The following is an 18,519-nucleotide window of genomic DNA, read 5'->3' as shown; positions in this document are numbered from 1 at the left end:
CCACGGAGAACACTTCTCACAGGTGTTCCACTCCGCAGAGGTTACTCATTTGCCTCCAAGTGCAATCCAAGGTGTTGACTGGAGACTTTAAGGGGCCCTCACCCCTTTCTCTGCATCTTAGATTCCTGGAGATACCAATACTTACCTGAGCTCAGAGGCAACCTCGACAACCACGCTGTCCCAACTCTGAAGTGCATGGCACTGGCAGCTGGGTGTTTTTCTCATGGAAGATTTTTGCCTCTGGAATTTCCTGCTTGTCCCAGTCTGCCAGAGCTCCATCTTACTGACCTTCAGGGACTCGTGAAAGACTTGTTTTCAACATAACCTTTATTGATGAGACGAGACCTTAAGATCATAATTTTGGGAAAGATAATTTAAGCAATTATCATAGCTCATGTTCTTTTGGGTTAAAATGATTGAATTGTGGTGCTGTCCTTCTGTAGCAACTTCAAATAAGTTACAGTTTTAAGAATAAACACACCAGTAAGCGTCTGTCCTTAGTATTGAGACTGCCGACCTGGATATGAAGATATTGGGATTCTAAAAATAGAAAAAACTGTAAGTCAGATTTATGCCCTTTCTCACGCTGGTACCTCAGATGTGCTGGTGCTTGCAATAACCCTACATTCCAAGGTGGGTTATGAACACAGCCTGCTCGTTTAGAAAGCTCTAGGATGGTGTGGTTGTTTGTCGCATCTCAAGCTCACCCTGGGAGAACAACATTGGCTTTGGCTGGACGTTAAGATATTTATTCTAGACGATTATGCCAATACATTAACAGCTGCAGGATTAATTATTTACGTAGTGAGTGTCAATCATCTGAGACAAGAACCAAAGAAAAATATTTTCAGATCATCTGGTTAAAAAAAAAAAAATCTCTGCTATATAACACAGCTCTCTTGTCATTTAGGACTCTCGAACTTCTCCCCAAAGAAGTAATCTCAGAAAACTGCTCTTTTAAAATTATTTTCCCTTTCTTAAGTGTTCTAAGTGCTTTCCCTTTCAGAACCAAGCACCTTGGCCATGTTTGCACTAATTTTCAGAAGATGCCCTCTACATCAGGGTAACTGATGACAGGTTTTAGTTTTGAAAACTTAAACACGGAAAAGAAATCCGGAGGAAAATGAGCCCCCCGCCCACAACACTTTCAGATCCGCGGCGAGGCTGCGTTGCCTTCTGCGCTCCCGGCCTTCCCAGCTCCGCCAAATATGCCGAGGCTGCTAGCTGTGGTCTGCGAGCCCAGGGGTGGTCAAAGAGAAAAAACAAATAGTTGGTCTGACGATCTCCAAGAAGAGAGTTTCACTCTGGGTTGACTAATATTGGACGCATCCGCCCCATCGCGGGGCTTGGCATCTCGGCTTTGGGACTTTGGCCATTGCCAAAGATCTCTTCGGGGACGCGAGCCCCCGGGCTGAGGACCGCGGGAGACCCCTGGTCGGGACGGAGCCTCCTCTGGTTCGCTGTGCGCGCACGCCTGGAAAGGCGGGATTTAAGGCAGCGATGCTGCGGGAGGCTCTGCAGTGTCAACGAGCCCCCGAACGGTCCCGCCTCATTCCCTCTCTTGTGTGTGCCTCGCAAGTCTCTGCTTGGTAAACCGTCACAGCTTCGGCGCGCGAGAGTGGCGTTGGCAAGTCCAAACCCCGGGGTCCTCGGCCAGGCCAGGGGGGCGGGCGCGCGGGGGGGCCGGGCCGGGCGCGCCCAGCGGGCTCCCGGCACACGCCCCTCACCTGGGCGAGGCCCGGCGCGCAGGCGCTCAGCGCGGGGGCAGCGGCCGGGCGCTTAAGCCCCGCGCGGGCAAGAGTTGGACAGTTCAGGGGCCGTGCCGGGCCGAGCTGTCGCCGGCGCCACCTCCACGGCCGCCACCGCCACCTCCTGGGCTGCAGCAGATCGCGAGAGAACGTCTGCGCGAAGCCCCGGTGCAGCCCTGGCGGGACCGCAGCAACCACCCGAGCGTGAGCAACAGCTTCCCGGCTGGAGGAGCCACTGCCCCACGCGCCCGCGGCCCGCGCGCGGAGGTAAGCTGCGGGCGCCCAGCCCAGCCCGGCGCCTCCGGAATGGGCGCCCTCTGCTTGCCTGGCCCCCGCCCGCCTCCGCTTAGCGAGCCTGCACCTGGGCGCGCCGCCCCAGGGAATGGACGGGGGCCCCCCTCCCAGTAGAGTTTGCACTTGCGGTCCCACTTGTAGAGGAGGGCGCCCAGGCGCCTCTGGCTTCCACGACCTAATCCTAACTCCTGCGAGTCCCTGGAGTTAGGATTAGGTCGTGGAAGCCACAGGAGCAGACTCCTCAGTTCCCCAGGGTAGGCTCCAATTTCCAAGGACGGATGGAGAGGAGAGAGGACGAGGAGAGTGCCCCGCTGTGGTTAGCCGCAGCGCCTCGTCACCTGGGCTGGAAGTTTGGGGTTTGTCTTTCTCTCAATGACCGGCAAATGGTAGTTAGGGGACCGAGGTGTGGGAGGAGGGTAGCGGTCGAAGCTTGGGGTCGTGGGAGAGTTCAGAAGGTCCCCAAAGTTTGCACTTGTTGGAAGCCCTGAGGGGCGGCCTCGGACACTAAGCGCTGGTGAAGGTGTCAGGGAAGGGTGGGAGGACACTGTGGGACTGCGGAAGGGACGAGGAGAAGGGGAGGGGGAGGACCATCTGTTTCGCCACTGTTATGTGCGGGGGCCCGTGGGGAGAAGGGAGAACTGGCAGGACGATGCTTCCCTAGACTCTGGAGGAAAAACAGTTTTTATGGTGAACCTGGATAGGGAGTGCTGTTCTTCAGGGGAAATAAATTGCCAAGAAGTATCCCCCCTCTCCCCACACCCATGAATACAAAATAAACGCAGTTTTGGAATGCGCTCAAAAGTTCTTGGGGTTGGGAAATGTCTTCTTTCATTTTCCTACAGAGATGAGGTTTGCATTTCCTTTTGGTTTTGCTTTGCTGAGGAATATCACACCAAGGGGAATGCAAACTTTGTCAAGATGTAGTAGCAAAAGATGTGCCTATAGAAGGAACAAAACATTTGTGTTATAGGGCCCAGCATAAAGCGTGGAAACTGGCAGCTTCCACACGAATCATGAAACGGTAGGAAATGCATTTATCTAATTAACAAGAAGGCTTTTCATAAAGTCAATAAGCTACATCTTAGATAAGTTAAAGGCTTTGGCTTGAAAGAACTCCCTTAAATGTTCCAGGGCCAAATTTCATCGGTTTTCAGAGTCCTTTAATCTTATTTTGATGCCATATGTGCATTGAGTATGTGATGCCCCTTGCCTGTAACAGATAAATGCCTTTAGAATGCAAAATGCAGCATTGCAAGTTCTGTTGCTTGAGGTTTTTAAGATGGAAAAAGATGCTTACTTGATCAAAGTGTTGGTTGTTTTTCAGATTCTATATTCCCATAAATTAAATATTTGTGGATTTATAATTTACACTCTTACCTATTTCCAAAAGTGATTTGAGGAAGCTTGGGATAAAAACCACAAACCAAATAGCTGTTCTTGTAGATCTCCTTGACCTCTCTTGGATGCATTAGTAGCAAAATGCTTTGGGGAAGGTGAATTCTCCTAACAAAGGAAAAATTACTGTCCATGTTGGAATCATCTTGGTGATATTAATGTTTTGCAGCATAATTATGTGCTTTGTTTGCAGTATATTATTTTACATTACATAAGTAATGATCTCTTTATAGAAGTTTAATAACCACTAAGTATTATCTATATTGAAAAAAAAGTTGATATTTTACAGTATTTTAACAGTATACAGATTCACAGAGCAAAAAGAAAAAACAATGAATTTAATGTATTTTTCTTCAACTGAGGTACAAAGACAACCAAATGGAGGTGTCTCCTCTACAGTCAAATCAGAGAGGGAACTATCATTAGTACTTGTCACCCAAATATGGCCAATTAGTGAGACCTGTCAGCAGCTGGAGGAAAACTCTAAAAAGTGTAACTATTAAATGAGGATCGATCAAAGCACATCAGGTGCCCTCAGCATTCTTTTTCTCAGGCAAGTGACCTGATTCAGAGAAAGAAAAAAAAAATCTTTCAAAACAATTCTGAAAGGTGAAATGTCTATATAGACTGATGCTATGTGGAGTTGGGCACCATGAAAAAGACAAGGATCTTAAGTCCTTGGACTGGCCACCCCGCCTCCACTGCCCTTAGACTTTTTTTTTTTTTTCCCAGCTGAATTTGAAGATATCATTGCTTGATTTTTAACAGCAACAATTTATATTTAAAAAATTGAGCAATTAACTAACTTCTTGCAGGAGTGAGTCTTTGTTCACATAAATAAAGAGCAAAATTTGCTCTGCTGTTCCCATAATATCCTATATGTCTTCAAAGATCTAAAGAACAGGGAGTGTGTGTCTGTCCTAGTTTCCCACCGCTCTTTATGTGCCTCTGGTTTTTATTATAACCCCTCCATGCCATTTCATTATCTCTGTTTTTCCACCCCCCCCCCCCGCCCACCCAATTCCTGTCTCTGTCCCCACTGTGTCTCAGTATGGTCTTTTTACCTTTTCTTTTTCTTTCTTTCTGTTTTTAAAAAAATGTGGGGGATTTCTCTTGATCTCTGTGGCATAGATTATAGGTTATCACCTTTTTGCTCTTTTGTATGTTACTTTGTATTCAGTTGTTTCTTTTTATTAGTGCTAGATTATTTCTTCCTGAAGTGACATCCTAGCTCTACTCTCCCTCCAAAATTTTATATTTACATTTTGAACCACCTGAGAGATAGCTTTATATCGCTCTCAGGTGCCTCAACTCTACCAGGTCTAAGTTCTAATTAACATCTTTCTCCTAAGTGAACAAGGGTGACTTTGTGTCCATTTTAATATTTCTCCTAGTCATTGATGACCCTCCCAGTATCTTTGCTTTCCACATAAAATTCACAAAGTCCCACAGACTTCATCTCCACGATGCTTTATGATGCCTGCTTCTACATCTTTCTATTCCCATGGTGGCTATTTTTTTGTCTTCTTACCTCTTTCTAAAGGCTATCACAGTGGCTTTCTGACTCATTTCCCCTCTCCATTCTCTCCCAATTCATTTCACACTCGGTTTTGCAGAATAAGCTTCCCAGAAGAGAACCGAGCTTAATCACTGGCTAGTAAACTTTTCCTTAGTGTCCTACCAAGTGACATATAAACCCCTCCTCAAACAGTGAAGACCCTCTGCAGTCCAGCCTCAAAGTAGTGCTGCATTTTTTTTACTTTGATCTCATTGGTTGGTTGATCCAGTCATTAATTGATTAATTTATTCAGTGAATATTTGAGTGCCTACTACATGACCAGCACAGCGCTAGGTGATAATTTTAAAAGCACCATATGTATTGGCTCCATGATACATTTCAAATATTATTTTTCAATGTTGGAATCTACTATTAAAATATAATCTTAAATGGTTGGAATGGGGTCCTAACAATCCCACTAGCTCCCCCTCCCTACCCTTGGTAGACTTGAGGTGTCATCATAGAGTCCCAAGTCTCCTTGATACAATTTGAGGCTTCTCTAGGCTGAAGGCAGTGTTTCCTTAACACAGCAGGTCTCTGAGCTCTGTGTCATTGCTTATGTTGTTCCCTCTGCTAGGAAGGGCCCTCTCACTTCCCTACAATCATTTCCACTTGTCAGAGAGTCAGTGCAATTGCTACATGCCTCCTGATCTCCCTCTGCACTCCAGCTTTTGCTCCAGCAAACTTATATTTTGCTTGACCTCTTCCCTGTGGACTACGAGTCAGAGTCTTCCTGATATATATATGTGCTTTCTGCATTCTCACCTAAGAGCACTGCACCAGCATTGCCTAACATGGGACCTTCATTTCCTGAAATACACAGCTCAGAGCCTGTCGTATCATAGGGCATCAACAAATAATTTAACTAGTTGGATTGAGTTTTATCCAGTTCTGTAGTCCCAATTTGTGTAATAACTGTTTTTTATTAACACCTCGACATGGTTTTTATAGTAGAACCAGTGCTTCTTAAATTTTAATGTGCATATAAATCATTAAGAAAATCCTATTAACATGCAGATTCTGGTTGAACAAGTCTAGGATGAAGCCCAGGATTATGCCTTTCTCACAAGCTCCCAGGTGATTTTGAAAGAGGTGATCCTTGAACTGTGCTTTGAAAAGCAAGGCAGTAGATGATGCTTAACAGGTTTTCTAGCAGCCCCTGCCTCTCTGCCTGGAGATTTTCTACAGTTTGTTTTTGCTTCAATATTATTTTCTATTTTGAAAGTACTGTGGGCTTGGATATGCTTTCCGAAGCTGAATGGAAGGTTTGTTTATTCCCTTGTATTTGTACCTCATTTTACTGATACATGATTGCAGTTGCTAGTTCTCCTTACTACATTTTTCTCTGGCCAGTTGCGTTGCTTTGTTAAATATTCCTTCTCATTTCCCTATTATTTGCAGATTGCAGATTGTGGCTGTTCTCCTTTCCCACTCTGCTTTGACTTTTTTTTTTTTCTCTCTCTTTTGTCTCTGCTCTCTCTATTTCTTAAAATTCTCTTCAGGTGCCTTGGCTGACTCTATGCCCCACCTGTTTTCCTACTGCTTCCAAAATTTTTCAGCAAAAGGAGCACTGAAATAGGGCGCAGGAGACTCAAGCTCTCCTTATTGCTAGGGTGAGATGTTGGGCACGGCTGTTTCTTTCCTGGGCTCCTGTAGCACTTGTAGATGAAGGGCGTGGGTTACCTCCTGGGTCTACTTAAGCACTAAAATGCCATGTGGGATCTGCACGTGGGGCAGAAGGAGGAGCAGGTTGAGGGGAGGAAACAAAAATCTTCTGATGATGCTGGTGCTGATGTATGCCCCCGTCTGGTGTTCCTGTTTCAGGTTCCTGTTCTAGATAAACAACTTGAACTTTAGTTGTTATTCTAGCACTAATTGAAGAAATATTCCTATTTCTTAAGAAAATGAATATTCCTTGGTATCCTCTAATCCAGTTGTTCTCTCTCCTGGATTCACACTGTAATCACTTCAGGAGCTTTAGAAAAACAGTGATGCTCTTAGCCATCTCTAGCGGATGGTTTAATATGTCAGTATTTTAAAAATCTTCCCCTTTCCAGCCTGGATGGAGAGCTACCTGGTCTGTAAAGGCAGTGTAGTGTGGTATTTAGGAACACAGCATTTTTCCAGATCAAACCATGGCTTAGCCACTCACCACCAGATTTGAGAGCTTGGGGGCAGGGGTTACTTAACTTCTTTGGCCCTCAATTTCTTCATCTGTGAAATGGCCTGACTTGGTTATAGGATAATGTCTCGGGAGCCAGCAGTAGAGTACTGTGCACACTGTGGTTGTTCAAGAAATGGTAGTAGCTGTTTATCACCATAATCATGCTATTCAAACTTACTGCATTGGTTACGGGTCATCTTGCCTTAGCCAAGTTAACACTTTTCTTGCCCCCCTGGTCAGTTTCAAGATATTCAGTACCAGATAATCAGTCTGAAAAGAAATGTATAAGCATATTTTTTAGAAGTCAGTGAAAAAATACGGAAGAAAGCATATATACTAATAAAAAACAATCACCCTTTTGCTTTTGATCTATTTGGTGCCACATCAATTCTATGATCTCATAAATAGCAGAGATGGATTAAAATACATATAAACTAGTACAAAAGATGACCAGGCTTTCATACCTACTTTATGAAAAATGACTTAGTCTTTTAATAAAGACAGTTCTATCATCAACAAATAAAGATTGAAATTCATGGACCTAACAGAGCATTTTATTTTGGAAATAAATATGAATGTACAAAGCATTTGCATTTCTGAGTTTATAATGGGAAATGGAATTTAAAAATAAGAAAAGCACAGAGAGAGAGCGATATCCTGTGCTATGCAGGCTAAAGCTAATCAACTTTTTCTTTTCTTTTTGGCTGAGATTCTGAAATAGCCATTATGTTATTATGTTATCATTATATCAGCAAAACGAAGATTAGATAAATGGGCACAAACAATATTAACTGGGGCCCATCTTCCACTTTTTTTTTTGTACACATCTGAAAATAAATAAAAGGTGCTCTGTGATTCCAGTGGGCCTGGCAGAGTTACTCAATCATGATTATCAGAGATTGTTATGCTTATATCCTTTGCATGTGAAAGAACTGTGGATGAGTACGGTTTTTCATTGTTTTCTCTTGGAATAAAAAGTTTCTTTTCTGTATTATTTACTTTAGCATCAAGGAGAATATTTTCAGTTAAATCTTCACCAACAGCCTAATATTTATTTTCCATACTGTGATGTGATGTGTGCTTTTTTATAACACAATTAAGAAGACGTGATGAAATTTTAAAAAGTACTTTGAGCTACACTAAGAAAAGGCCCATTGTGAGAGATAATGAGTGAATTCTTCTAAATCTTTGCTTAGTATACCAGTGTTAAAATTGTGTAAAATTCTACAGAGAGCTGTGATTTTTGATGTGTATTAAAGAGGTCCATCAGACGAATAGTGTAGTAAACAAGGTTTTCATCGCCTGGAGGCCTGGACTCTTGGTTGGCTTACACTGATTTCGAGCCAGGGCTCAGCTTCAAATTCCTCTTAGGCTTAACAGATTCCTATTCCTGTGAAATAGGTTGGTGCAAAAGTAGTTACAGTTTTTGCCTTTTTTTTATGGCAACCTAATAATAGGTAAGGATATGGTAATGACTACCATTCATTCAAAGACCGTCATTAAATCAGTGTCATTGTATGTTTAGAGTTAAAAGAGATCTTTGTACAAAATCCTCACTGATAAATTAGAAAAATGAGACCCAGAGAATTTAGAATATTTAAAATTTGAGTCTAGGGAAATTAAATATTACAAGTAAGAATAGAAAACTTCCAGCATTAACACTAGCATTTAAGCTTCACAGAGAAATGTGTGGACCCTGTGATTTCCTTAGATTTGATACTTTGGATGTGAAAAAACTTTTTCTCACAGGCTGAAGTAGAAGGTAAAACTTACATGGTATGAAAAATCTAATGCTCAGAATAACAGCACAAAAATGCCATTGTTTGTATACAAATACGCATACTGGTATATAAACACAGCCATTTCAATTTTATATATATGAAATTTTCTTTATTTAAATAAATTAGCCATTATGCATATTCTTGGACATCTGGAAATGCTGATGATTAAACACATCTTAGTCCCTGCATGTGATGCACTGTTGAAGATGGGAAGTAGCAGAGCTTAAATGTTGAGTTTGGTTCTGGAGTCATACTTTGTGGATGCAAATTTCCGTTCTATTTATTAGTTGTGTGACTTTGACTAAGTTACTTAACCTCTCTGTGCTTTAGTTTACCAAGTCTGAGAGATAATGAAAGAATCTTCCATGGGATTGTCATCAGATAAAATTAGATAATGCACATAGCATACTTCACAAAGTTCTTGGCACCTACACCATACGCATATAGGTAGCCATAATTGTACATTATACAGTTTAATTATTAATATTAAATACCTATAGGTACACTGATTTCTTTGCCAAGATAACTTCTGCAACTCTGACTTTTAAACCTTCAGTTTGAAACTTACTAGGTATTTTTCAATTGTGTATTTTCTGTTTTCTCATCTGCCTTTCCTTGTTTACTTTAAAAGAACAATGAAATGAAAGAGCATAAAAATGTGGAATTCTAAGCACTACAAGGACTTCTGAAAACTTATAACCATATGAAGCACAGGTGCACTTGGGTTCTTGGACTTTTGGAAGTCCAAGTAACTTAACACATAGCTTCTTGTGAATATGCTTTCTGAACTTAGTACACATGTGTAAACCTGGAATGTTTGGAAATGACCCAAGTGAGGGAGTGATCCAGGTAGAGAAGCCAGCTTATGTAAACAGGGTCTGTATAACTAAAGCAGACTCATTTAAGGACAGTCTTTTTTTCAGGCACTAGAATTGTATTAATAGTTGGATAGTCACCTCTCCTGGGTTCATAGGCATTTGTTTTCACATCCAAATTTGATTTTGTAAATTGGAATATAGAAAGAAAAATAATTTGTAAGAGAAAGATATCATTGGCAAACTGTGGGGAGGATTATCAAAGAGCTTAAGTCCATATATACCTCATTACTACATGTGTGGTTCTTAAGGGTCAATCTAACTTTCATAGGAATAAAATCTTTAAGACTCAGAATGAAGAAGGCAAGATTTAGTCCCGTTCCTCTTTTACATAGTCATCTTTTCTCCCATGCTTGTGGTCATCAAGCTGGTTCTAAAGCCATCTCTAGTGTAGTCATTATTGGACTTTAGCATGTGAAAGAAGACCTGGGAACTGGCTAAAGATACAGATTCATGGAATTAACCCTTGAAAGCTCTGACTCACTAGGTCTGAGGTAGGACCCAGTAACTAAGTATCCCAGGTGATTGACAGACCACACTTGGAGAACACTCCTACCTTAAGTTGCTCTGAGAAATCACCCACGTGGAACCCGTCATGTGTGAATTCTGGAGAACCAGTCTGTGCTCTCTCATTGGGTATTCCCTGGCCTTTACCTACAGGTTTTAGTCCATGATGGGCTTCCATGCCAGCATGAACCACTGGACGCCTGCTGCAGTATCTATGTGAACTCACTCATGGTATATGGATTCCAGGGCCCAAACGTAACCCTACAAAATCTAAAAGAGGTGGTAGGGGGGTGAGGTGCTGGACCCAGCAATTTTTGGCTACCAAGATGATAATTATGACTACATGGAGTTTCACCTTGGCCTCCATGACTCACAGTCTTTTTGTAACCACATGGATGGCAGTGACCAGATGGATAGTATTGAGACTACTATGGCTATTGAATGTGAGCAGTATCTCTCCCCTTGCAAGTCTGCAGGCTGCTTTTCCCTTCTCTGCATCCTAGGAAAAGCCATTTATTCTGTCCTTGTGGTTTTATGGTGAGAAATAGGCTCCTTTCTCTATGGTCCCTTCCTGCCTTCCCTTCTCCATAGCTGCCAAGTGTAGATTGAGATGACTGTGCCAAACGTACAGATGTGATGGTGCACATTCACACTGCTGTTGCCCTGGCAGAGACTTCCTCTTTCAGCCCTTGCAAATCCTTGAAGTCTTTCTTGCCTCACTGCGCATAGCTTTCATAAGCAAGGTTTAAATTTGTCGAGAATTTCACAGGTTTTCAGATCTGTTGTCTTTCTTTTATATTACACTGGAAAATGAACAGTGTAATGTACTCATAACTGGCATGGGTCAAAGGTAGTCTGATCTTTAGGAAAATTTGATTCTTGAGATCACATTTCTGAATTATTAATTATAGCAAGAAAAAATGTTTACTGTGTATGGGTAACAATTCTTCTGAGTCTTCAGTGTGTACTTCTGTAGATCCATTTACAGTTGCAAACTATAGAATTTTTTCATGTTGCTATATGTAATGAACAAAAATGACATTAAAAATTTTGAAGCATCTTGTCATGAATAGCTCTTACTCTGATCATTGATTATTTTAAAATCCAGCAATAGTGTTCTATCCTGTGAAGTAATGCTTTATCTATAAAACCTCAGAGAGTGATTGAGAGGAAGGTGGCATAAAGTGACAGCTTAGCATTTTCGTGTTGTAGGGTCATGTTATGATTGAACTCTACATTCAGCCTGATTCAGCCCTCATAGATGTCAACTTTCTTTTCTTTTTATTTTTTAAGAGACAGGGTCTTGCTCTGTCACCCAGACTGGAGTGCAGTGGTGCAATCATATTTCGCTGTGGCCTCCAACTCCTGGACTCAAGTGACCCTTCCACCTCAGCCTACAAAGTAGCTAGGACTACAGGTGTGCACCACTATGGCCGGCTAATTTGAAAAATACCGTCCAGGTGATGTCTTCCTGCGTTGCACAGGCTGGCCTTGAACTCCTGGCCTCAAGCATTCCTCCTGCCTTGTCCTTCCAAAGCGTTGGGATTACAGGCATGAGCCACTGTGTCTGGTCTCAACTTCTTTCTTTAGCTGTAAGGAAGGGCTCAATGGTAACTGAAGATATTGGTGAAAGGGGTGATTGACAAAATGGTTGACCTACTCAGAAAATGATAAAATCGACCAAATTAAATGTGAGAGGGAACTTTGCATATAGGAGATGTCAGACTTTCCAGATCTTCTTAAGAGGCAAATTACTGGTCACATGGCAAGGTTATCTTCTACCATTAAGGAAAAAATGCAAAATGAAACATCTGAACTGTTGCATAACGCTAATTATGGTGGTAATTTGAGGAGCCCTCCACGGGATGGATTTTTAAGAGTCTGCAGGGCCTGTGTTTAATTGGAAAGGTCATACCACACTAAGGATCTCTCGGTCTAGCCCACTTTTTCTTCTCTCTCAAGCCTTATTATAACCACAAGAAAGTGTGTGCTAGGATCATGATTTCAGCACTTGTTGAAGCCACTCTAAGCAGCCTCACATGATGAAAGACACAAAGCAGAATCTGTGTGAGTCTCCTGCACCTCCCTGGCTGCTGTTTCTTAACCCCCTTTAGCAAGAGGACAGACAAAGCATGTGCCTCCCCATCTGGTTCTGAATAAGAGAAGGCTTTGAACAGACATGGTAGTTGCCTGCAAACACTTGACGGGATGATATGTGGACAAAGAAGTAGATTCATTTTCTGAAGTTCCAGCAGGCACAACCAGATTCAGTGGGTGGGATCATAGGGAGGCAGATTTCAACTCAGTATGAGAAAGAACTTTCAAACAATTCACTGTCCAGTAATGGTATGACTGCCTTGAAGTTTCATGCTCTCTCTAGCTGAAAATATGTGATGGATGAGAGGATCAGCCACTAGACATAACAGAAGGAATTCTTGCATTGAGTGGAAGCTCAGTTGAGCTCACTGCTACAATCTGTCCCCTTCTTGGCATTATTGATGAAATAATTTGAGGAGTGACTACAGGGAAGAGGGATATGTAAAAAGAAAGGAAGTGAGAGAGGTGTTCCTGAACTCCTTAAAAGATGACAGAACAATTACTTCACCTTTCCCCCCAGCTTTTTATTATTTTTCCAACTTTTGAGCACACTGCACTTATTGAACACCTACTATATGCCAAAGCATTATCTCATTTAACAGCAAAAGGCACAGATCCCAGTGTGTTCCCTCTTAGCCAGAATTCAGCAATTGTTTGCTATCCTTCACACAAGGGTCAAGTTCTGTGGTCATCTTCAGTGACTTCTCACAGGTTGTGCTCCTTACCCATCACAGCTGAGCTCAACTCCTTGATAATCTTTTCATGTTTCTGTTTCACTTTTTCTGTGTTTCTTATGGTGCTTGCAATATTCGATTGTAATGATATGTTTGTGTTGGTTTTTCTCACTGGACTGTAAGCTACTTGAGGGCAGACCCCTTGACTTATTTATCAGGTTAATGACTATATAAGTGTCTAGCAGATAGTAAATGCTAATGTTTATTGACTCAATATTTGATTGCTCCTCTCATCACACCACTCCCTCAAAAGAAATACGCATGATGACTTTTATCCTCAACGTTTGAAACTAAAAGGAAAAATACCGGAATATTCTTTGTCTTCTGGACCCTACCTTCCCAATACTAATCACATCCTCATTGCTTACCCCACCCATTCTATTTCGGGGATGGAGGGAAAGAATTATGCCAAAAAATCTCCAAAAGTAGAGAAGAGAAAACCAGCTATTATGCAACTCCTTCATCTCCCCAAATAGATGTGTTGTCATTGGCGTCACTAGTGGAAGGATGAGGAGGAAATCCTTCTTCTGCTTTTAACTAGCTGTGTAACCTGTAACTAGTCCTGTGACCACCTCATTTTTTCATTCATGATGATTTTAAGACTCATTCAGTCTTAAATTCTGTAATTCATAATCTCATTTCCCTTCAAAGGTTTTCTGAAGTCCTCTTGTCCTTTTCCTCTGCATGGTATTCTCCTGAATAACCACAAAGCCAAAATGATGCTGACAAGGGAAGCAGTGTTGGGCTTAGAAGCTTGTTTGGGAGATGGCATCGGGATAAGACTATATTCTTTATGATCTGACACCTCCAGATTGAGTCCCTGCTGTATGACCTTAGGCAAGTTATAAACATATTTAAACCGAAGATTCCTCTATTGTAAAATGGGCACAATGTTATGTATCTCATAGGACTGCAAGGATTCAATCAGATAGTGTATATTAAGTGTTTTCCTGTTCCAGAAACCTGATAAACCCTTACAAATGATAGCCGCTATTATTTGGAAATAGTCCCCTCTCTTTTTCTCTTCCTCTTTTCTACAACACCTGAAAGAGACCAACACCCAAGTCCTGAAGAAGTTTCCTTGGCATGGATTTTGTTGTACTCTTGAACATTGTTTCTTCTTGTTGTAGACTTAGTAGAGGACAGTCAAGTTTCCTTCCTGCTGAGGCATTCTGCTCAATATGTACAATGGCCAAAGGAGCAGCCCATTTCATAGTGGTTGAGACTGTATTTATTTTAACATTTGCATAGAAGACACAAATGTTACTGAGGAGACTCTGGAAATGGATGTGGGGTCATATATCTTAATATCACATAATGTATCTCACTCAGATCAAAATTCCTTTATTTGAAAGGCTTTGACTGAGCAATGGTGACATAGCAGCTCCTGAGCCTGACAATAAATAGACACCTTATAAAAATTTATGAAGTTCAGGTTGTAAAGAACAAACTGCACATACCGAGTAGTAGCTTTCTTATTAAAATAATTTCATCTTTAAGTGCATTGTCTCTGCAGTGCCTATCATAGAAGCTTGTGCTATGGCTAGATACCTCAACAGCCTGTAAATTTTTTAATGGGCTTTTGGAAAGGGATGATCGGTTTATAAGATATGATTTTCTCATCTCACCAAATTAGATTATTAGAGATAGTGTCTCTGGATGTAAAATTTTAGTCCTGAGTAAACCTGTACCTCTGAGACACTGTGCAGCCTGCTAGCAGAGTGGAAGTGGAGCATAATAAATTTGCCCTGAGCCCATTTCTCTCCACATAGCTCCATAATTCATTCTTTGCTTGGTACCCATGACTGCTTTTTTACAGCGAATCAGTCAACATCCAGGCTGGCTCCTTTCATGTGCAGCACCTCCTCCTTGCTCCACACCTCGCCTCTTGGCATGCAAGACTCCTCTCAGTCTTCTTTCTAGAGCTATGTGCCACCATGGACCCTCTGTCCAAGCTGTGCATGATCGTATGCCAAGCAGTTACTCTAGTTATAGACTTATTTGTTGAAGTAGACTTTTAAAAAGATACTCTGTTTCAAGTGGATTAAAACAAATAACAGCATCTGTGGACCACATCAGTATGTGCAATGACTATTTCACTTATCCTTTTCTGAGTCTCCTCTGAGGGGTCAGAGAAGGGGTAACCTGCTACTAATACACATGCTTCTTTACTCTAGTCCCTTCCAGAGCATCCATCCATGCTGCCCTGTCGCCCTCATGGCTTCTCTCCCTCTCCTCTGGCTCAATGTTGCTTTGGTCCAATGGCATTGCCACTATCTGCTACTACAAAATCAAAAGTGGCTGCAAGGAACTTAGGAAAAGAGAAGGGTTTAGGGAAGCTTTCTCCGCAGTGGAGTAGAGACAGCCATACAAAACTGGGAATTAAATACATAGTTTCTGGTCCTGTTTCCACTCTTAATTATTGTGGTGAGATTGGGCAGGGGATTTATCTTTAGTGGACCTCACTTTTGACATGTGTGAAACAAGTAGGAATAGGTACATTTTAAGAGAAAATTTTATTATGAACTATATAGACATGGAAAATTGACCTCCATCTTTTCTTTTAATACAATAATTAGATGTCTTGAGAATAAGCTGGTAGAATCTGGGGCTTTGGAAGAGGAGTTATCAAAATAATTGTGCTACCCTGCAGGGTATAGTGTGGGCACCACTCAGAAATAACTTTGTGTAGATAAAAAAAACTTTCTAAGTTATCAGCTATAGCCTGGTCATAGGGCAGGCACCTAGCACAGCAGTTTGATGAAGAATATAAGAATGGAATGTGTAGCAGACAAGAAGCAGTGGCACCCAATTTGTCAGTGTTAGGGGAAGAGTATATTTGTGTTCTTCAGCGATTGTAAACACTGTTAACTAAGTAGCTTGTTAAACTTTTACAGAATGCTTTCACTGCATTTATTTATTCACATTCTCTTTAACTCCTTGAATTTGGTAAGAGCCTTTATTTCTTGCCTACTTTTATAGAGGAAGAAACTGAAGCACTGACACATGCTATAATGTGCTCAAATGACACAGCTGTGTGGTGGCAGAGCAGGAGTCATGTCTCACAGAGGAGGATGGTCTCCTAGCTGCTCTAGGTGAGTCTGTGGACCAGCAGCACCAGGATCACTTGGAAGCATGTTACAAATGCAGAATCTTAGCCCCTGCCTGAAACCTACACTATCAGGATCTCTACTTTAAACCTTCAGGGGTTTTGTGTGCACATTAAATTCTGAGAAATACAGTAATCTAGTGGATACTATTGTCTCTACTAAAGACTCTTCTCTGTTTCATGCTTTGGGCACAGGTTTGGCCCTCTGGGTTCACTGAGAGGCCAGCCTGTACAGGGGAAGCATGCCTGAGGGTACCTCAGGACAGCTTCCTGGACTTGGTATGTGAAATAAAACAAAAAGAGTTGTCTTTATTTTCCACGTAGGTAAATGGGCTATTTAGAACCACACAAATAGATAAGCAGGATACGCAATGCTTGTCTCATTCAAAGGCCTTGTAAGTTAGCTCCTGGGCAACCCCCTTTCTAACATCACCACCTTGTGTTAGCAAATTTCCGTTTGAAAATATGCAAATGTAACAGAACAAGCCAGCAACATATCTGATTAAACATCTGAGTGATTAGAACAATTTAAACTAAGTCTTGTACCTGTGTGTCTAAAATGACTTTAGATGCTGAGACTGTTGGAACATGTTCTATTAGTTCGTGTTCCAAATTCTGAAAATAGCCATTACAGATATTTTATAAGACTATGGGTCTGAAATGTAAATGTAAAAATACTGAACAGCATCAAATTTGAGACCTAAAAATGCTGTAATTACTATTTTGACAGTCAGCAAAAGTCATCAGCTCCTCTAAGGGGATGACTTTCCATAGCCAACCAAAAGTATGTATTCAGTCATTACCATGTGCAAGTATGCCAGTGAAGAGAATGTAGTCTAAGAGAGAATCTCTGAAACATCCCCTTTATCTTTCAAAAGAACAAGTTGGCTTTGAAAAAATCCTGCTAGCCACATGACATGACAACACTTAATAGGGTCCAGATAATTAAATGGGATGGACAATAGTGACTCATTTTGTTCTAAGATCTCCAGGACCACCTTAAACATACTTTGAATTCTAGGGCATCTAATATACCAAGTTGTAAATATGGGATAATGGGCGATTTAGTTCTTGCATTCCTTAGGAGGTCTCTAGGATCTCCAAAATAGTGAAACTCTTGCCAGTTTCCTATTGTGACCATCTGAAAGGGTCATGTGTACACATGTTGCTTTGCACATACAAGCTCAGAATATGGAACAAGGGCTGCAAATCTTTACAAATGAGTTTTGGAAAATATGATGTATGTGATCCATATATTTCTTTTGCATGTGAGGCAGGTGTGACATGCCCTTTGGATGATGACTTTATCCTTGATCCTTGTCCCCGTCAATTTTGGTGGCACTTGCTCTCAGATTTACAAGTAGAATGACATTTTTGTACTGGCTGAGTACCCTGGGTCGAACTGCCTACACTAACCACAGCCCACCTACTGTTGAGATTTTTCATCTTTTTAGACTGGCATTATATTATGTCACATTGTATATCACTGGTTCTTTAATTTTTTTCTTACCTGTCTTATATCCATCACCCTTCTTCAATTTATTGTATCGTACCCAATCAGCTCATATGACTCAAGAAAGAATTGAACTGGGAAAAGGCTGAATATTTCAGTAAACCTGTGGCAATAATTTGCTGTCAGAATATATATTTATATGGAGAAAATATTCTATGATGGACATCAGTTTATTCTTCTGATCATCTTAAAGCATTTCTACCTGTAGGGCTATTAATTTCTGGATTGAGATAATCAATTGTATTGGAGCATCAGTCTTGTATGGTGTTTTGGTAGTGATCATTATGCTCCTGACATTCGGGAAAAAAGAATATCCCAGGTATATGGATACTGCACATGTCACCAAGGCAAGCCTACAAAGAAAGACAATGGGATAAATAAGTCCTGAACATGGTTCTTTAATAGTTTATAGATGGTATCACTCATGAGAGGGTTATGATTTTACCCAATACTCTTTATATTTGGAGGACCCTTTGTTACTGGATTTTCGAGTTCTGAGAGTGATAGAGCTTGATATAAGTAGTGTTATCTTTTTTTAAGGTCACAATTAAACAGCCTGCACATTTTTACTTGCCTGGAGAGTCATATTGATTATTTACTCTCTCTCCCAACCTTTTTGCAGTATCAATGAATCAAATGGTTTGATTTTTTTATTCAGATAATTCTTTTGGCTGAACAATTATTATGTTTTCACCTTGGTTTCCTTTTCTTTTCTTCCTTGCTTCTTTCTTTAATTTTAAATCT

General features: G+C 41.2%; 1 protein-coding gene and 1 long non-coding RNA gene across 7 annotated transcripts in view; one reads left to right on the top strand and one right to left on the bottom strand.

Moving 5' to 3' along the window:
* LOC103876360 overlaps window positions 1-1,168 on the bottom strand; it is a 36,180-nt gene extending 35,012 nt beyond the window's left edge. For all 3 annotated transcript variants that reach the window (XR_635563.4, XR_635566.4, XR_001893423.3), the window contains exon 1: window positions 146-1,168. This is a non-coding gene — a long non-coding RNA (uncharacterized LOC103876360). The remainder of the gene's footprint in view (window positions 1-145) is intronic.
* A 349-nt stretch (window positions 1,169-1,517) lies between these two features.
* Window positions 1,518-18,519, top strand: part of ZNF385B (zinc finger protein 385B) — a 417,130-nt gene continuing 400,128 nt past the window's right edge. For 3 of the 4 annotated variants that reach the window (XR_002516179.2, XM_009182538.4, XM_017946686.3), the window contains exon 1: window positions 1,518-2,015. The gene's annotated coding sequence lies outside the window, so the exon portion shown is untranslated. The remainder of the gene's footprint in view (window positions 2,016-18,519) is intronic. The other variant, XM_009182541.4, reaches the window with a different exon arrangement.

The sequence above is a fragment of the Papio anubis genome, chromosome 10, assembly GCF_008728515.1.
Source record: "Papio anubis isolate 15944 chromosome 10, Panubis1.0, whole genome shotgun sequence".
NCBI lineage: Eukaryota > Metazoa > Chordata > Mammalia > Primates > Cercopithecidae > Papio > Papio anubis.
This window is presented reverse-complemented; position numbering and strand designations above follow the sequence as displayed.